General features: G+C 34.9%; 1 long non-coding RNA gene across 1 annotated transcript in view; it reads right to left on the bottom strand.

Annotated features, from left to right (window-relative positions):
* Positions 1 to 9,521, bottom strand: part of LOC122217991 — a 47,879-nt gene extending 38,358 nt beyond the window's left edge. Inside the window, exons 1-2 of the long non-coding RNA XR_006201792.1 lie at positions 9,448 to 9,521; positions 8,005 to 8,124 (exon numbers count right to left, since the gene is read on the bottom strand). This is a non-coding gene — a long non-coding RNA (uncharacterized LOC122217991). The remainder of the gene's footprint in view (positions 1 to 8,004; positions 8,125 to 9,447) is intronic.
* Between the last annotated feature and the right edge of the window lie 12,479 nt (positions 9,522 to 22,000).

Here is a 22,000-nt window from a genome sequence, read left to right on the forward strand (position 1 = left end):
CTAAATACCCTTGATCTATGCTTTTTGATCATGATTCAATGAGACTGTTTTTCTTTCAATTTATCTTTTTACAGCATATAAAATAGCCAGCCCACAATTTGTATTTCATGACCGCCCCCAACTCTTGTCAAGGAATGACAAAATTGCAGTCCTGTCAAAACATATTAGCAACTGTGGACAATCTTTGGGTACCTATAGTTTTCATGCATATTCATATCCTTAATATTATAAATATAATGCTTGGTTAAAAGGTGTATTGATCTGATCCTATTTAGAAATGCCCTCTCCTTTTAGGAATAAATGATTATTCAATTACTCTGTATACTGTATTTCTTTATCATCTTAAGTATGATTTTCTTAGCAAGGTAAATTTTCTCTGACTTGTGAGAAAAGCAAATTGGAAAGCTAAATTATTTTCAATAGAAACTCAAGGAAACATGCTTGCAGGAATTCCAACTGTTAGAAGAAAACCATGTATGGATTGATTGTCTAACTAGGGTACTAATTTCTCTACACATATTTATCATTAATCTATGAACCTAGCTACTCATTTTCGCATCTGGGTACACATAGTGGTTATTGGTACAGAATCAGGTATGCCACCAAACGTACTCATTTAGCACAAAGTAAATATACCGTGTCCACCGCTTTCGTTCAGTTCTCAGCAACAAAAGCTTAAGTCAAGTAGGCATTTTCCTAAATCTAATGAAACCACCATCAAAACAGAATGACAAAGTGCCAGCTGTCTCCTGTTCAGCTTTTGGGGGCTTTATTTATTGACTGAGTGGCTTGTGTCTCTTCAAGGCCCCCATTCACTTTTCTAAAGCCTTGACCACAGACCACTCAATTGCTTGGATGTTAAATTTTCAGCAGGCAGTGGCTATTTAAATATAATCTACCAAAAGTCCAATTTTCTGACACAAGCTACAGTGTATCAGTAAATAGATACCCCTCCCAGAACTCACCCTAGGGGAAGCAATTCTTATGCTCAGGGAGTTATAACAACATCTGAAAAATGTGACAGGGAGAGCAGAATATGCCTACATATTAGTTGTTTAAGCTTTGACTTAGTAAAAGTTTTATGTTGAGGATACTCACGAATCATGCTTTACATACAAAATAATACCCACCCTAAAGATATATTGCCAGGGAATGATTCTCCTAGTAGAGGATATTGTATGTATCATGATCCAGCCACATCTGAAAGTTTTCCGTGTACGTGAGGGAATTTGACAGTGACACCTACCACTCTTAATAGATTGGAAGCTCTTGATGATATGACTGCTAGGAGAGTGCTCCTTTCTTCTTCTTGGCTTCAGAGGCATTGCTCCTTTGTCTGTAGACTCCCTTTGGAGTATCTTTATTTGGAAAACTGGCAAGAATTTAGGATACAGTTAACTTGGGGTTACAGGCTTAGGGATAAGAAACTGAAGTATTCTGTGAGTTGATGAAGTGGGTCCATAGGGGATATATACCCTGGTCTCTTATACTAAGAAAGAAGTATGCAATTGGGCACTGGCATTTCTTCCAACCCTACGATCTCAGTAATGTCACTTCAACTTCTCAAGCCAGGTAATAAGAGCTGTGGGATTGGAAGAGAATAGAGGAACCCACAGAGAGAAACAAAAGGATAAGCACTACAGTGGATGCTAAGCCCTCAGGAGAAACTTTGAGACTTTTATCTTGATTTTAAAACAATAACATTTACTGTTTGCCAAAAAGACAACTTACTGTGCCTAAAATATTGTAAGAAAGACATAAATTTGTATGTTGATCAATACAAAGGTATACAAGTAACAGCATCAACAGTCAAATTCATGGGGGACAGGCAGATAAAATGGAAAGTAGATAGAAGTGGCATTATGACAATGTCATCCGTGATAAAAAATATATAAAAAAGTACTTTTTGTTGTCATTCAGTTAAACATTTGTCATTTGCTACTGAATTTCAGTAAAGAGGTGCAGCTTAGAATGATGAAGCAAGGTAAGGCAACTGGCCGTAGTTACATGCTCCAAATTGGGTGAATAGACCCAGATGGCATCAAATACCACTGGCATGTTGAATAATATTTGAGACATCTGTGTGATTAATCATGACTCCCTTCTCCACCAGTGTGTTATTAGAAATAAGGCTTATTTTATTTCTAAAAGACAGCTATCCAAATGGAGATTATAATTATCTATGGACAGTCACATAGAATGTCTGATGCACAACAGAAGAAAAGTAATGGTACATTCAACTAACTGTAAATCTGTGAGTAGATGTGTAAGCACAGAATATGACACCTTGGAAACACAAAAACAGATCATGCCGAAATAGCGCAGTCAAATGTAGGGGTGGAGTAATTGGAATGACATGTCATACCGGCATTACTAAAAAGCTGGGTAGCAAGCAGTAGTAACCACTGTGGGCAGCAGCTGATTTACAAAAGGATGCGCACATAATGGTAAGGGACACACTGGTGCCCACAGAGGTACTGCATTGAAGGATAATGTCCAGGATCCAAATCTGAGCTCCATGATGCTAACCAATCCTCTTCTAGGATTTCTGGTGCGTGGTTCTGGAAGGGTATTTGTGTATCACTTTGTGATGAAAGTTTCTGGAGTATTTCTGTCTGTTGTTTTGAGCATATTAATACACATACCAAAAAAAGGGGGGGCCCTTTTAGTGATTATCATTATCAATTAGAATCATCAAATATTCATAGAGAGTGCAATTCTGAACATTCTGTCAAATTGTTTGAATAGATCTGTCACTGCCTTCTATATATCTTGCTACAGGACTCAGTGTCTGAGGGTGGAAGGGTGGGAGACATTGGGAAGGGGTCAATGAAACCAGTGAGAGTTCTGGGTTAGACTGGAACTGAATTGATTAGCAAGAGCAAAATAAGAAAAGATAATTGATATATATTGAATGCATGTTATGTACTAGACACTTGTTCATGTGCTTTATATATTATATCTCATTAAATAAGAAAGCCATCATGGGATGCCTGGGTGGCTCAGTTGGTTGAGCATCTGGCTCTTGATTTCAGCTTGGGTCATGTTCCCAGGGTTGTGGGATTGAGCCCCACATGGGGCTCCGTGGTGAGTGTGAGTCCTGTTTGGGATTCTTTCTCTCTCTTCCTCTGCCTCTCTCACTCACTCATGTTCTCTTTCTCTAAATAGTAATGATGATGATGATGATGATGATAATGATGATGATAATACCACCATTCTTACCCTTTATCATTCAACCCTTTAACACTACTCAAAAAGCTATTTTCAAGTATCACCTGATAATGTCATTTTTTCCTCTATGCTGAAAGTCCCTGGATTTTTTTTGCCTGTCATTTTGAGCATGTAAAAAAAAAAAAAAAAAGATTTTAATGACCATCATCATCAATTATCCCTTATCAGATATTCAGAATCCAATTCTGATCATTCTGTTAAATTGGTTGAATAGACCTGGCACAGCCCTACAGGCAGTCTTCTTATAAATTTTAATGCTGTGCCTTTACTGAATTATTATATGAACTCTAGCAATTTTTTGGTTAGAGTCTTTTGGGTTTTCTATGTAGATTATCATGTCATCTGCAAATAGTGAAAGTTTGACTTGTTCCTTGGTGATCTCGCTGCCTTTTATTTCTTTTTGTTGTCTGATTTCTGAGGCTAGGATTATGTGAGAGTGGACATCCCTATCTTGTTCCTGACTAGAGGAGAAGCTCTCAGTTTTTCCCCATTGAGGATGATATTAGCTGTGTTTTGTTGTTGTTGTTGTTGATTTGTTTTGTTTTGTTTTGTTTTTGTAAAGGGCCTTTATGATGTTGAGGTATGTTCCCTCTATCACTACTTTGTTGAGGGTTTTTATCAAGAATGGATGCTATACTTCATCAATTGCTTTTTCTACATCTATTGAAAGGATCATGTGGTTCTTATTCTTTCTTTTATTAAATAAATGTGGTGTATCAATATTAATTGATTTTTGAATACTGAACCACCCTGCAACCCAGGAATAAATCCCACTTGATCATGCTGAATGATTCTTTTAATGTGCTGTTGGATTCTAGTTACAAAATCAACCTACAGAAATCTGTGTACTTCTATTCACCGATGGTGAGAAAGAGAAATCAAGGACTCGATCCCATTCACAACTGCATGAAAAACCATAAGACACTTTGGAATAAACCTAACCAAAAAGGTAAAAGACTTGTACCCTGAAAACTGTAAAATACTTATGAAAGAAATTGAAGATGACAGAAAGAAATGGAAAAACATTCTATGCTTGTAGATTGGAAGAACAAATGCTGTTAAAATGTCGATACTATCCAAAGCAATCTATACATTTAATGCAATGCCTATCAAAATACCACCAGCATTTTTCACAGAGCCAGAACAAACCAATATTAAAATTTGTATGGAACTATAAAAGACCCTAAATAGCCAAAGAAATACTGAAAAAGAAAAGCAAAGCTGGAGGGATTACAATTTTGGACTTCAAGTTATGTTACAAAGCTGTAGTGATCAAGACAGTATGGTACTGGTACATAAATAGACACATAGATCAGTGTAACAGAATAGAAAACTTAGAAATAGATCCATAACTATATGGTCAACTAATCTTTGACACAGCAGGAAAGAATATCCAATGGAAAAAAGGCTGGTGTTGGGAAAACTGGACAGAAACATGCAGAAGAATGAAACTGGACCACATCCTTACACTATACACAAAAATAATTCAAAATTGATGAAAGGCTTAAATGTGAAACAGGAAACCATCAAAATCATAGAGGAGAACACAGGCAGTAACCTCTTTGACAACGGTTGTGGCAACTTCTTACTAGATACGTCTCCTGAGATGAGGGAAACAAAAGCAAAAATGAACTATTGGGGCTTCGTTAGAATTTAAAGCTTCTGTACAATGAAGGAAGCAATCAACAAAACTAAAAGGCAACCTTTGGAATGGGAGAAGATATTTGTAAATAACATATTGGATAAAGGATTAGTATCCAAAATATATAAAGAACTTAGCAAACTCAACACCCAAAAGACAAATAACCCAGTTAAAAAATAGGTAGAAGAAATGAATAGACATTTTTCCAAAGAAGACATTCAGATGGCTAACAGACACATGAAAAGATGCTCAACATTGCTTGTTATCAGGGAAATAAAATCAAAACTACAGTGACAAACTACCTCATACCAGTAAGAATGGCTAAAATTAACACAGGAAACAAAAGATATTGGTGATCATGTGAGGAAGTGGAACCCTCTTGCACTGATGGTGGGAATGCAAACTGGTGCAGCCTCTCTGGAAAATAGTATGGAGATTCCTCAAAAGTTAAAAATAGAACTACCCTACGATTCAGCAATTGCACTACTAGATATTTATCCAAAAGATACAAAAATACTGATACAAAAGGATACATACACCTGATTTTATCAACAATAGCCAAAAGTTCATTGACTAATGAATGGATAAAAAAGTTGTGCATATGCATACACACACACACACACACACACACACACACACACACACACACACACACTGGAATATTACCCAGCCATAAAAAAGAATGAAATCTTGCTATTTGCAATGATGTGGATGGAGCTAGAGATTATTATGCTAAATAAAATAAGTCAGAGACAGACAAATACCATATGATTTCACTCCTATGTGGAATTTACGAAACAAAACAAATGAACATGAAGGGGAGGGAGAGAGAGCAAACAATAAAAGAGACTATTAACTATAGAGAACAAACTGAGTGTTGCTAGAGGGGAGATGGGTGTGTGAATGCGTTAAATAGGTGTTGGGTATTAAGGAGTATACTTGTTGTGATGAGCTCTGGGTGTTGTATGTAAGTGATGAATCACTAAATTTGACACCTGAAACTAATATTACACTATATATTAACTAACTGGAATTTAAATAAAAAACTTGAAACTACAAAAATAAATAAATGAATGAATAAATGAATACATTTAATTTATACATTTTAATGCTATGTTATAATTAAGAAAGTAATACAGAGTAGCATTAAAAAGTGGAAAATATTGACAAGCATAAAGAAAGCAAAAGTCAGAAACCTCTCAAATTTGACCACATATAATATCTGACCAAATTTGACCAATATGTATGTATTAGTGCATTTCTTTTCATCTTCATGTATACATGCATATTTTAGCATAGTTGAGAACACATGATATATACAGTGCTATGTTCTATTTTTTACTACACTTTTAAACAATTTCTTACATTATTAAGAACCTTATAATTTTGGGGTGCCTGGGTGGCTCCATTGGTTAAGTATCTGACTCTTGGTTTTGGATCAGGTCATGATCTCACAGTTCATGAGATCAAGCCCTGTGTAGGGCTCTGTGCTGCCAGTGTGGAGCCTGCTTGGTATTCTCTTTCTCTCCCTCTTTCTCTGCTCCTCCCCCACTTGCGCACATGTGCTCTCTCTCAAAATAAGTAAATAAATATTTTTTTTAAAAATAGAACCTCACAATGTTAGTGTTTATACAGTAAATCCAATTATTTTTATATATTATAATTTATTTGACTATTCATTAGATCCTTTTTTTTCTAATCCTTTGTTGTTTCAAATAATACTATAGTGAATATCATTTTTCCTTTATTAATTTGTTCATTCACATTTTTATCAAAATGCCTTTATGCATTTTATCAAATGCCTTTGCTGGGCTTTGGAGGTACCAAAACAAATAAATGAGGAAGATAGTTTATAAAAATAATTACAATAAAGTATGATAATTGCCAATGTAATTTTAACATAAATATATGCTTATATTTCTGACCATTTATTTACATATATTATATAATAAGGATTATTGGGTCAGTGTGAATAAACATTTTGAAGTCTTTAGATGTGTACTGCCTAACTGCCCTCCAGAATGATTCTATCAATTTACAAATACATTGGTAGTGTGTTATATTACATTACTCACTAAAGCACTATCAGCATATTATTACCATTTGATAAATATTTGCTAATTTAATATTTTAAAATGTTTCATAATTGACATTTCTTATTTCCTTATTAGTGAAGTTAAACATATTGTCATATGCTAGTCAGTTATTTCTACATCTTCTCTTTTGAACTTTTAGTCCATTATCTTTCCATATTATCCCATTGGAGCATTAGTGTTTTTCTCATCAAAATGTATATTCTTTTTATAAAGTTTTTTTTATCATTTTATGATATAATTATAGTAAATATTTAGTCTCGATTTGTATGCCCTTCAATTCTGCTTGCATTTATGATACACATTAAATATAAAATTTTAGGGGTGCCTGACTTTGGCTCAGGTCATGATCTCATGGTCTGTGAGTTTGAGCCCCATGTTCGGGCTCTGTGCTAACAGCTCAGAGCCTGGAGTTTGCTTTGGATTCTGTGTCTCCCCCTCTCTCTGCCCCTCCCTAACTCATACTCTTTCTCTCTCTCAAAAATAAACATCAAAAAATTAATAAAAATATATATACAATTTTAAACGCTTATGTTGATATTTTGTGACTTATTTCCACATAGAATAATGTATTTTCTCACAAACATGAAGTTGAAGAATACATTTAAGTGTTTCTCTTTCATATACATTTTTTTTTTTCAGTTGTAGAAACAGTTTCTCATCTAGATCACTGTAAGATACAGAGAATTTACTGGCTGGCTCTGGAATGGTTCAAGGTAGGTCAGATCAAAGGGAGCTCTGGCAAGTCCCTGGTTCTAGCATCTCCCTCTGGTGGAATTCCCATTATCTCTGTATACATTGCCCCTTATAACTTGGCCTTGTGGTGATCGTATATGGCTCTGACTTACATTAGTCTCTCTAAATACGTATTTTTAATATCAGAACCTTTTGCTGACTGGTTGAGGCTCTCTGTGTTTTCCTTTTCAGTTTCCAAAGGGCATGACCCAGTTTATCTTTCTATACCAAATCTCAACCTGGATTATAGGTCAGTATATGGATTGGCTGTTCTTGTGTTGGGACTACTCTTAGACCACTCACCTGAGACACATAGGAAGGAGTGGTAGTTCCAGTGAGTCAGGTTGAACAAGGTTTGTCTGTGGGCTGGCCAGTCTCCCTTAGAATGGATTGTGGGTATTGGAAGTCCCATGATTGACATTGCTGTTAAGAAACAGTTGCAGGTAAGAATGTGATTGATGTGATTCAGGAGATTATAGTAGAGATTTTCAGCTCTGCTGCCAACCAGCTCTGGGTCCTTATACAAATCCCTTAACCTTTCTTAAAGCATAGTCCACTTGTCTGAAAAGTGTGATGGTTGTAGAGTCTTTAAAGTTCATTTCAATTCAAAAACATCTATACTTCTTTTTTGCAGTATTTGACCATCCAAAAAAAAAAAAAAAGAAAGAAGTGAAGTAGTTTTCTCTATTTTGTAAACCTATCAGCTTTGATGAAAAATCAGGGAGAATCATCATCACTTAGTTGTGAACTGAACGAAGCAACATATTTGAGAACAGTTAAGTCTGATACAGTTCAGAGCAGTGATATCCAGGAGGAACAAGTATGCAAAGTTGACAGTCCTCGGTTGATTAGAAGGTAGTTCAGTTAATAATGTATTGTGAGCAACCCATCTATTTTTTTTTTTTTTTGGTTATTTCTTTTGGTCTCAATAATAAAACTTACCAAACTCCAGAAAGGAACAATAGCACAAAATGTTCCTCAAACTACCAAACCTACCACTTAAATATACAATCAATAATGTCAACAGAAAACCTTTGCAGAGCAAGTTTGGTATCTGGGAGAGTGATTAATGCTCACTGTCTTTTTTTTTTTTTTAATTTTTTTTTTTAACATTTATTCATTTTTGAGACGGAGAGAGACAGAGCATGAATGGGGGAAGGTCAGAGAGAGAGGGAGACACAGAATCCGAGACAGGCTCCAGGCTCTGAGCTGTCAGCACAGAGCCCCACGCGGGGCTGGAACTCACAGACCGCGAGATCATGACCTGAGCCGAAGTCGGCCACCCAACCGACTGAGCCACCCAGGCGCCCCTGCTCACTGTCTTAAAAACAACCCCCACCTCTCAGTAACTTAGCAAAATTAAGTTTTTCTTTCTATATCATAATACAGTTTGGATATTTGATGTGTGGGCTTTTGTATGGTTATTAAAGGATCATGGCTCTTGTCATCTAAGGCACTGCTGTTTTCTAGGCTTTCTTAAAACTTATCTAAAGGTTTCTTTACCTGGGGTGCCTGGGTGGCTCAGTTGGTTAACCATCCGACTTCATCTCAGGTCACGATCCTGCGGTTCATGGGTTCCACCCCCGTGTTGGGCTCTGTGCTGACAGAGCCTGGAGCCTGTTTCAGATTCTGTGTCTCCCTCTCTCTCTGCCCCTATCCTGCTCAAGCTCTGTCTCTCTCTGTCTCAAAAATAGATACACATTAAAAAATTTTTTTATTAAAAAAAAAAAAAAAAGGTTTTTTTACCTTAGTTTGCAGGGAGCAAAGAGTGAGAGGGACTCTTGATTGGTCCTAGAAGAGGTATAGATTTCTTCTACCCATGTTGTTGCAACAGAACCTAGGAACAGAGCCCTCCCATGATTGCCAGGGAGTCTGGGAAATGAAGTCTTTCTGTGTGCCAGGAGCAGGAAGCGGGATTAATAACATCCAGTCAGTCTTTGCTACAATGGGCTAAAATGTGAAATATAAGTTTCTAGCTCATGGCTACACCAATAATAATAAAATTGTCAAAAAGTGCCCTTCATAGAAACTGAATATAAATTTTCATGTAGAGTAAAAAATCTTTTACTCAGATAGTTTTAAGCAATTCTTATGAATCATGAAAAGATGTTAATGAAGTTTGCATCAAGTGATTACATTTACAGCACATTTTGACACTAGTTTTCCAAAAATAAATTTTTTCATAGATTCTTCACAATTGAATTTTAGATCTCTGGCAAATTGATGAAAGGTGACTGCTGATGACATTGGCACTGTCTAGGAGAAAGGGTGTTTTAACAAGGGTAGAGATACATGTCATAATAAAGGACTTAGTAGGACAGTCAGATTTTCACATGATATTATTTTGTACTGTCACCTTTCACATTATAGGTGATGTCTGTCACCTTTTTACAGATTTGTTAATTTTACATAAGAAAACTAAAAAAGGGGTGCCTGGGGGATCTCAGTTGGTTATGTGGTTAAGCATCTGACTCTTAGGCTCAGACCATGATCTCACAGTTCATGAGATGGACACCCAGGTCGAGCTCTGTGCTGACAGCCCTAAGCCTACTTGGGATTCTCTCTCCCTCTCTCCGTCTCTGTCCCTCACCTGCTCATGTTCTCTCTCTCTCTCTCTCACACACACACACACACAAAATAAGTAAGTAAACATTTTTAAAAAGGAAAGAAAATTAACAATAAACAGTATTTCTTTAATTTCCTGGCTTCATTGATTTTAATATCATGACTTATTTATTCTTCAAGGTAGATTTTTTCCCCCTCTTCTCTTTACTCATATTTCATTCATACTCCTAGACAGGGTAAAGTTTTTTCTTGTTTCTGCTTTTTATTCTGCCTTTATGATTTTTTTTCTTAAGGTTTCTATTAGACTGCTTAGCGTCTTTTCCTTAAGCTGTATCTCTGTTCCCGGTGCTGTTGCGACTTGACTATCAGTTATATTTACTCAATACTCAGAATATATTAAAAAATAGAACTTTAATTAATGTTAACTAGATGACCCACACATGTTCTCTCAAGCAAGGAAAAGTAATATTCTTGTTTTGAATACAGAAGTAGCTTCGGCCACATTCAGTTATGTCACATTATGCCATATTAAGAAACAAAGTAAGTGTATTAAAATTTTGCTAATTTGAAATGATTTTGATTTTTTATAATGTTTTGTTTTCTGGCTAATTTAGCAATATATGTATTCAAATTCCTTTAGTGTCCTAGATTCAATTGTTTGGGGCCTGAAAGTAAGCTTATTTTTACTTTATATGTTTGACATGATCCTTTTTTTCAAATGGACAGCATAGAAACAGCATCTTGCATCTTTTTTCTTTCAGATATAACCTTTGCCTTGTCAAAAAACAGAATGTAAATCTAATTCTGCGTCGTGTTAGTTAGAACGCATTTATCAATAAATAGTCTTCCTTAAGGTGTCTTCATTTTGTCACAATAAGCCATCAACAATTCCAAAGAACGTTGCAATTAAAATATCTTTAAAAAATCATGGTTGTTATGGACACTGCTAAGTATTCTACATTAGGGAATGGTGCATCATCGTAAGATCTAAAATTTATTAACCCTCAACCTTATTAAGACCCTATGAGGAAAAAACGTTATGAAATTTGCATTTCAATCTAAGTTCCACAATTCTGAACAATACTATCAGATATAGTTCTAATGGAGTCATTTTGAATTGAACTTTTAGTGAAAGAGCTTATCAGTATAAAATTTACAAAGTTTGTGATAACAATAAAGTTTACTAGCTTCTCCACTCTTACGTTGAAAATAATTAATGTAATCATTTTTACAATTGATCTGCACTAACTGAATACCAAGTACAAGGCATTGTTTATTTTGCCTGTAGGAAGATAATAGGCAGTAACATACACATGCCCACTATATTTATATAATGTGTATAAATAAGTATGGACAGCCATATGATGGAATGCTAATTAACCATTAAATGATTTTGCAGATTGATATTTGCTAATGTGGGAAATATACACCATATGTTTTTAAGTGAAAAACAAGCTAGCTGAAATTAATATGCAAAACATATAATTTTTTAAAAAAATATGATTTAAAGATATACTGGAAGTATATACATCAAACATTTATAATAATTATCTTTGGGTGATGGTATTATGGGCAATTATTTCTTTGTGGTTTTCTGTCTTTTCATAACTTCTGTTTTAAGCATGTCACATGTCTGTAATAAGAGGAAATGATAAATGTAATTAGAACACATAATCTAGTCTCAGAAATGGCATGAATATAAATAAGTATAATACTTTAAAGGGCTGCAGATTCATTCATTTGTTTATTCAGCAATTTCATTTAATATTTACTCTGTCAGACTTAGAGCTAAATATTGAGGATGCAGCCTCTACACTCAACATGCCTGTTGTAGCAAAGCGGAAGGGCAATTCAGAGAAAGGACAGATTATTTTGGTTGCTATTCCAGACACCAGGTCTTTATGATACCGAAGAGCCTTGAGGGTCATTATTCACATGAAAAACTTCATCTCCTTGTAAATGATATCAAAGAAGCATCTGAAAAACATCACAGCTGCAGAAACAGACCCAAATTGGGAATTTATTTATTTGAGTATAGTTACATTATTTGAGTAATGTTACATTATTTTTGAGTGTACAACACAGTGATTCTGCTTCTGTATACATTATGTTGTAATCACCACCAGTGTAGCTATGTCCCATCACCATACATTGCTATTACAATATCATTGACTACATTTCCTAGTGTAGCTGTGTCTTTTATTCCCATGACTTATTCATTCCACAACTGGAAGCCTGTATCCCATTCCCCTTCATCTATTTCGCCCATCTGCCCACCCTACTTCCTTCTGGCAACCATCAGTTTCTTCTGTGTATTTATAGATATGATGCTGCTTTTTGTTTATTCGATTCCACGTCTGAGTGAAATAACATGGTATTTGTCTTTCTTGGTCTGACTTATTTCAGCATAATATCCTTGGTCCATCTGTGTTGTTGCAAATGACAAAAGCCTCATTCTTGTTTATGGCTGTGTAATATTTTACTATGTGAGTGTGTATGTGTGTTTGTATATATATAACATCTTTATCCATTCATCTATCAATGGACATTTGAGTTGCTTCCATATCTTGGCTATAAAAAATAAAGTTGAACTAAACATGGGGTTTTAGCTTTCTTTGGGTAAATACCCAGAGGTGGAATTATCTGATAACATGGTATTTTTAGTTTTAATTTTTTGAGGAAACTCCACACTGTTTTTCACAGTGGCTGCACCAGTTTACATTCTCACTGATGGCACTCAGGGGTTCCTTTTCCCCCTACATCCTTGCCAACACTTGTCATTTTCTGGTCTTTCTGATTTTCACCATTCCAATAGGTATAAGGTAATGTCTCATTGTGGTTTTGATTTGCATTTCCCTGATTATTTGTGATGTTGAGAATATTTTCATGTGTCTGTTGGCTTTCTGAATGTCTTCTTGGGAAAATTGATTATTCAGGTCCTCTGCCCATTTTTAAGTGATTTCTTTTTTCTTTTGGTGTTGAGTTGGATAAGTCCTTTACATACTTTGGATATTAACCCTTTATCAGATATATCATTTGCAAACATCTTCTCCCATTCAGTAGTTTGCCTTTTAGTTTTGTTGATGGTTTCCTTTGCTGTGCAAATGCTTTTTATTTTGATGTAATCTCAGTATTTATTTCTGCTTTTGTTTCCCTTGCCTTAGGAGACATAACTAGAAAAATGTTGCTATGGCCAATGTCAGAGACATTTCTGTCTACGCTCTTTTCTAGAATTTTTATGATTTCATGTTTCACATTAGGGTCTTTAATCTATTTCAAGCTTATTTTTGTATATGGTATGAGAGAATGGTCCAGTTTCATTCCTTTGCATGTAATTGCTCAGGTTTCCCAGCACAATTTATTTAAGAAATGGTCTTTTTACCATTGTATATTCTTGCCTCCTTTGTCATATATTAATTGACCAGATAAGCATGTGTTTATTTCTGGGCTCTTTATTCTGTTCTATTGACCTATGTGTCTATTTTTGTGTAGTACGGTTTGGATTACTACACTGTTATAGTATGTCTTGGAATCTGGAATTGATATATCCAGCTTAGTTCTTCTTTCTTAAGATTTCTTTGGCTATTTGTGTTCTCTTGTAGTACCAAATTTCAGATTATTTGTACTAGTTCTGTGAAAAATGCTATTGGTATTTTATAGAGATTGTACTGAATCTCTAGATTGCTTTGGGTAGTATGGACAGTTTAATAATCTTAATTCTTCCAATCCATGAACATTTACTATCTTTCTATTTGTGTCATCTTCAGTTTCTTTTGTCAATGTTCATAGTTTTCAGAGCACAGGTCTTTTAACCTTCTTGGTTACACGGATTTCTAGGTATTTTATTATTTTTGGTCCATTTGTAAATATATTAATTTCTCTTTCTACTACTTTGTTATTAGTGTATAGAAGCACTAGTAATTTCTGGGTATTAATTTTGTGTCCTGCAACTTTACTGAATTCATCTATTAGTTTTTGGTGGTATCTTTAGGGTTTTATATGTATAATATCATGTCATCATAGTGACAGTATAACTTCTTTCTTACTATAATTCCTCTTATTTATTTTTCTTGTCTGAATGCTGTGCCTAGAACTTCCAGTATGAGGTTGAATAAAAGTGGTAAGAGTGGATATTCTTGTCTTATCCCTGATCATAAAGGAAAAATTCTCAGTGTTTTGCCATTTAGTATGATATTAGGGGTGGGTTTGTCATATATGGCCTTATGTTGAGATATGTTCCCTCTATACCCACTTCACTGAGAGTTTTTATCATGAATGGATGTTGAATTTTACCAGGTGCTTTTTCTGTCTCTGTAGAGATGATCCTATGAATACCATCTTTCATTTTGTCATGGTGTATTATATTGATTGATTTGCAAATATTGAACCATCCTTGCATCCCAGGATTAAATCTCACTTGATCTTGGTGAATGATCCTTTTAACGTATTGTTGGATTTGATTTGCTAATCTGTTGTTGGGAATTTTTGCATCTTTGTTCATCAGGGATCTTGGCCTATAGTTTTCTTGTTTTGTAGTGTCTTTGGTTTTGGTATCAGGCTAATGCTTGCCTCATAGAATGTATCTGGAAACTTCTCTTCCTCTTTTATTTTTTTGGAATTGTTTGAAGAGAATACATATTAACTCTTCCTTAACTCTTTGGTAGAATTTACCTGTGAATTCAGGTCCTGCACTTTTATTTTCTTAGTAGTTTTTTGATTACCAATTCAATTTTATTGGTAGTAATTGGTCTGTTCAGAGTTTCTATTTCTTCCTGAGTCAGTTTTGGAAGATTGCATGTTTCCATTTCTTCTAGGTTGTCCAATTTGTTGTTATACAATTCTCATACTAATCTCTTATAATCCTTTGTATTTTTGTGGTGTCGGTACTTCTCTTTCATTTCTAATTTTATTTATTCGTGTCCTTTCTCTATTTTTTTTCTTGATAAGTATGGCTAAGGGTTAACCACTTTGTTTATCTTTTCAAAGAACCAGCTCCTGATTTCATTGATTTTTATCATTTATTTATGCTCTGATCTTTATTATTTCCTTCCTTCTACTCACTTTGGACTTTGTTCTTCTTTTTCTAGTTCCTTTAGCTCTAAAGTTAGATGGTTTATTTGAGCTTTTTCTTATTTCTTGAAGTAAGCCTGTATCTCTGTGTATTTTTCTTTCTCAGAACAGCTTTCACTGCCTTCCAAAGATCTAGGACTGTTGAATTTTCATTTATCCCCATGTATTATTTCTTCTTTGTGTGTATATGTGTGTGTGTGTGTGTGTGTGTGTGTGTGTTGTAGATTGATTAGTTGTTTAGTGTCATGTTGTTTACCCTCCAGTTATGTTTTTTCCAGTTTTTTTTTCTTGTGATTGATTTCTACTTTTATATCATTGTGGTCAGAAAAGACGGATGGTATGATTTCAGGTTTTTTTTTCTTTTTAATTTATTGAGACTTGTTTTGTGGCCTACCATGTGATCTATTCTGGAGGCTGTCTCATGTACATTTGGAAAAAAATGTGTATTCTTTTGCTTTTGGATGAAATGTCCAGTATATACCTGTTATATATATCTACTTTAATGTATCATTCAAAGATGCTATTTCTTTATTGATTTTCTGCCTGGATGATCTATTTATTGACATAGGCAGGATGTTAAAATCTCCTACTATTATTGTATTACTATCAATTATTCTCTTTATGTTTGTTAGTATTGGCTTTTATATATTTAGGTGCTCCAGTGTTGGGTGCATCCTCTTGTTGGATCGATCCTTTTATCATAATGTAATGTATTTCTTTGTCTCTTGCTACAGTCTTTGTTTTAAAGTCTATTTTGTCTGATATAAGTATTACTACCCCAGCATTTTTTCTTCCATTTGCATGGTAAATCTATTTCCATCCCTTCACTTTCACTCCATGTGTCTTTAGGTCTGAGATAAATCTCTTGTAGGAAGTGTGTATATATATATATACACACTTCCTACAAGAGATTTATCTTATAAATATTTATTTATATATATACATATAAATAAATAAATAATAAATATTTATCATATATATATATATATATGGGTCTTTTTATTTTTTTTCATCCATTCTACTACCCTACATCTTTTGATTAGAGTATTTAGGCCATTTATATTTAAATTGACAATAAGTATATACTTATTGTCATTTTGTTAATTTGTTTCTGATGTAGTTCTTCTCTGTTCCTTTCTTTTCTCTTGCTCTCTTTCTTCATGATTGGTGAGTTTCTGTAGTGTTGTATTTGACTTTATTTCTATTTATTTATTTATTTATTTATTTATTTATTTATTTTTTTTACCTATTACAGATGTTGGGTTTGTAGTTACCATGAGGTTCATATATATCATCCTAAGCATATAGCAGTCCATATTAAGCTGATGGTCATTTAAGTTCAAACACATTCTAAAAAGACTTTTATTTTTACTCCCTCCTCCACATTTTATGTTATATGCTATCATATTTTACATTTTTTTTCATAATTTTACATCTAATTATGGCTTCCCCCACCCCCACTTAAAGTAGTGGTTTAACATTACTTGTAAGGCTGGTTTAGGAGTGATAAGCTCTTTTTTTTTTTAATATTTTATTTGAGAGAGAGCATGTGCGCAGAGAAGAGGGGTAGAGGGAGAGAGGGAGAGGGAGAGATAGATAGATAGAGAAAGAGAGAATCCTAAGCACTCCTTAAGCCTCAAAGAATGCCATATTCTATAGTACTATGGTCCATTTTAGGTGATGCTTACTATGCAGGTGTGATTGTGTGTGTGTGTGAATATGATGTGAAACAGAAAAAATAGATCAACAGGGAGGGAGGGAGGGAGAAAGGAAATCAAACTGTAAAGCCTAATAAGGACTAGGACTAGTAAATGTTTAAGAGTTAGCAGAATAATTCATTTTCTGGGTTTCTTGGAAGGTTTCTCTGTAACATCAAATAATATTACTAATTTCTCAAGTTATAGAAATTCACATTTTAGGGATTTATTCCTCCAACCTAGAATATTATCTTTTATTCTAGCAATTTCACTTCAATGTGTAGCAATTTGTTGTCACTTTTTCTGCATTTGCACACTCAGTTAATTCTCATGGAACACTTACCCCTAACATTATCCCTCATACCTGGTGGTTTAAGACCCAATTCAAGTGTCTTCTAATTCAAAACCTTCCCTGAGCTTTCTAAGTGAAGTTGATAACTTTCTTCTGTGAGTCAAGTTTATACATAGTATCTAATTCTAATTATTGTATTCATCACATCGGATTGCATTTATTTTGCATCTTTCTCCCCATTAAACTATGAATTATTAAGTGTATACTTTATGCCTTGTGTGTCTTAATAATTCTAGCATCTGGCACTTAAGTCTTACGAATTGTTCATTGAATGAATACATGATTAAATGAATTTGAGTTGTCAGTGAAGGGGAAAGCTTCAAGCCTGTGGGAGCATTCAGAGGAAGAGGTGAAAGAGAAAGATACTGTGTGTGCACTGATGAATTTCACTTACTTTGCAATTTCATTTAGGGCCAACACTTTGTTCCAGTTACCACCTGGACTGAACTTTGTGTACCTAAAGTCAGGCCCTTGATTTGCAACCATGGCTGTTATTTGCAAAACCTGTAGGAGATTCTAACTCTTAGAGTCTGCTGAAAGCTTTTTCTTAAGAGCTTTTCTGTTTGTTGCAACCACTTATTATGATCTGTCTTTGGTGGCAATGCCCCAGTTTTTACCAAACTGTTTATTCAATTAATCCTTGAAGAATTTCTTCTTCAGTGGACAAATAGATGGCTTCAAAGTATTGAAGAGCTAAAAAAGTAATGTTGCATGTGTAAAGAAAAAAAATCTCTTTTTAGACATGTAGACTTCTGAATGGGAGAGGTAATTTATAACCGTTCTTCATGTTAACGACAGTTAATGTCAACAGACAACTCTGCCATGACATTGGAACTATCAAGATAATAAGTTTCAGGGTTGATTTTAAAATAAGTATTTGTAAACATATGAATATATCTCTGATTTGAGAGTTTTCTTATATAGGAATACTTTATCTACAATTAAAACTCAGAGAGAAACACTATTGTCCATTTTTATACATCATTTTATAATGTACTCTAGAGAGCTAGAAAGCAGTTCAAGGTCAGTGTTAGGGTTGTCCTTCACTCTCAGAGAAAATACTGCCAAACTGGAGTACTTAACAGCGCTTGCGTCAAGAAGCTGGAAAACTCATGATGTTCTTTCTTCCTTATCTGCTCCTATTTATTCACAGGATGCTTTGGTTGAGCCCTTATTATTGCTTCAAATGTGTAATATGGAGGGGGTTTAACATATGAAATTCAAGACTTTTCAATTTACAACTTTGACAACTGTGTTACTCCTCAGAGATTTATGTAAGTAAATGACTTCCCCAGCAAAAGAGAACATTCTCTTAGAAGTTTAGGATAATGGCCTACACTTTTGTCCAATGCATCATGCTAGTTACACAGAGTCCTGTGGAACTGAATTAGTTTGTAACAGATGGCCAAAAATGGAGTGTTGAAGAGGGAGATGCAGCAGTCAAGTTGGCCTTTGTTATAGGATAAAATAAAATAATTGGAAAACCTCCCCCAGTTTTTGACAAATTAATAGGCAATGCTGGCTTCTTCCTCTGGGTATAGTTCTGTGGATGTGACAGAGATGATGGATGCTATGGTTGATTCTGAGAAACTACACTGAAAAGACAGAATTCTTAGGAAGATGTAAGTTGATTGGTCTTCATTCATGGAGAGAAAGAAGAACAACCTACACATGAAAAGAGCTGTGTACAGGGCAGCAGAAGTTAGGACAGCAACATTTCAGATGTAATTCCTGATTTTCCTCATATTGTCCTACATGGATTATTGCCTATAGTAAGGAGAAACAATCATTAGCACCAGTCTAGCGCCAGCTACAGATGGTGGGAAAATAGCAGAATGGCACTCTTGCCAAGCTGGGGTGGAAGGTGGGTAACCACAGATTCTGACATTGTAGCTGGCTCCTGAGAATTCCCTCCTGCCCACCATCCCTTCCAGGACTAGAGAGGAGGAAAGGAGTGTCCACAAAGGGTAGAGTTGCTTATTGTGAGTAGGGATACATAGAGAGTGGTTCAACCCAGGGTGTAAGTTAAAAAATCTCATAGGGCCCCTGGGTGGCTCAGTCAGTTGGGCATCCAGCTTTTGCTCAGGTCATGATCTCACAGCTTGTGAGTTTGAGCCCCGCGTCGGGCTCACTGCTGTTGTTAGTGCAGAGCCCACTTCGGATCTTCTGTACCTTCCTCCTACCTCTGCCGCTTCCCTGCTTGCACTCTCTTTCTCAAATATAAATAAATATTTTAAAAACTCACAAACTTGAGGTGAATCTCTCTAACCTATGCCAAATAAAGGAGAATTTAGTGGACCAGAAACTTAAAGTAAATATAAATAAGGGCACATGGCTGGCTCAGTAAGTACAGCATGAGACACTTAACCTTGGGGTTGTGAGTTCGGGCCCCATGTTGGGGGGTAGATTGTACTTAAATAAATAAATAAAAACAAAAACTTGAAATAAATATAAGGCAAGCATAATCAATATTCTCAAAGAGATAAAGAGGAATATTGGAAAGATCAGCAGAATAGTAAGTTTTAAAGAAATGAAATAAAGAACTCTTATGGATTAAAATATGAAAATTAGTACAACAGGGTAACAAAGTAGTGACTTTAAGAATTCAGTTGAGGAATTCAGAAAAGTTATCCAGAAGGGATAAAGAGAGTTCAGTGAAACAAAAGTTTAGAGACATGGATGATGAATGTGAAAGTGTTGACCTACAAATTAAGGGTTTTCCAGAAAACTGATAGGAAAACAAAATGGAAATGAGGAAACACTTGAAGAAATAATGACCTAGAATTTCTAAAAATTAAAGAGAGATAAACACTGACATTTTTCATACTTCAAGCCATATAGATATAGCCATATAGGTAATTAAAAAAAATATAAACGTACTAGAGTTAAAACATCAAAGACTTTTCTTAAAGCTTTCTAATAGAAGGTTATTTTTAAAAAGAACAGGATATGGGTCAGTAACATACTTCACAAAGTTAATCTTCTATGCAAAATACATATGACCTTGTATTTTACATATAAGTGGAATAGCATTGTTGCAAAGAGTCAGAATGAAAGAACTTTAAATCTATAATACTATATTCAGCTAACAGTAATTTAAATGCAAGGAAAATATACTTATGTATTTTTAGGCAAACAAGAACTCAGAACTTCACCAAGTAAACAGGCTGTTTTGAAAATACTCTTTCAGGGGCACCTGGGTGGCTCAGTCGGGTAAGCGTCCGACTTCAGCTTGGGTCATGATCTCGCGGTCTGTGAGTTCGAGCCCCGTGTCAGGCTCTGGGCTGATGGCTCAGAGCCTGGAGCCTGCTTTCGATTCTGTGTCTCCCTCTCTCTCTGCCCCTCCCCCGTTCATGCTCTGTCTCTCTCTGTCCCAAAAATAAATAAATGTTAAAAAAAATTTAGAAAATACTCTTTCAGAAATCCTCTAGAAAGTTGTCAGATAAACCTAGGAAAATCTAAGAAGTATATGGAATGTGGAGTTGTGGAAATAACTTTTGTGCTAAAGTAAACTTAAAATCTATAAAAGATCCATAAATCTCAGCATTGCAAATGTAGAAAATACAAACGTGGTGGTAGGAGAGAGGAGAGTGAACGATGGAAGGGTTTACACACTATGGATATTGATACATAAAAGAAAGGAGTAGAAAAGAGGAAACTAATGTAGATATATATCATTTTACTGGTGCCCAACAGAAAAAATAAAATACAATGTTAACTTTCATATAAGAAGAAACTTGGTATGTTCAATGGAAGGTTTGAAAGGAGAATTAAAGTATAGAAAATATATAAGAAAAAATCACATGTGAAGATACTAATGAGTGTTAGCAGCAATTGAAATAAATACAAATATGTTAAACTCACTATCAAAATAGAGACCTTTAGAATGGATCAGAAAAACATCATCCAACAATATATAAAAATACAAAAGAAACACCTCAAAAAACTAGTGAAAGTTGAGAAAAAAGATGAGGCTTACAATTACAAACAATGTCAGATTCGGTTATTAGAAGCAAGCCTCTAATCACAGGCAACTAAAATACAGACAAAGTATTAAAAACATTTTTATATTCATAAAAGAGTTGATAAGACCAGGCTAAAATTGAAGGGAAAATGAGAACCAAGAGGACTTAGCAGTACAAAATCTATTTTGACTAAAATCTGGAAAATTTGAATTCTGCCTAAATGTGGGAACTGTACTTTGTGTACTGAGGTCCTTTTCCACATAAGTAGGAATGTAGAGGTCTCTGGAAATTTGGTTCTCTTTGTATAGCCCTTGACCAAGGGCTGACAGATGAAGTATGACAGCTTAGCTTTCTTGCCTTGGACAACTGTGAAGTATAATTTGCTCCAGAGTTCCCTTGTAGGATCAGGCTGAAGCTATTATGTTCTGCAGGTGTTTGCCTGAGACCACACTTTTGCTTAGCTTTGTTTCCTTCCTCTCCTGCTCCCCTCATTCTCTTGCTGGTCTCTCCAGAGAATATTGCCTTATTAAGTTACCTGTTCATAAATCCTTATTTCAGAGGCTGCTTCTGGGAAAACTGACCTAAGATACCATCTCATTAATAATGTCCCTTCCTCATTCTCTCTAATTAAAAAAAAAATATGGTACTCT

This window comes from Panthera leo, chromosome B1 (assembly GCF_018350215.1).
Source record: "Panthera leo isolate Ple1 chromosome B1, P.leo_Ple1_pat1.1, whole genome shotgun sequence".
Taxonomy (NCBI): domain Eukaryota; kingdom Metazoa; phylum Chordata; class Mammalia; order Carnivora; family Felidae; genus Panthera; species Panthera leo.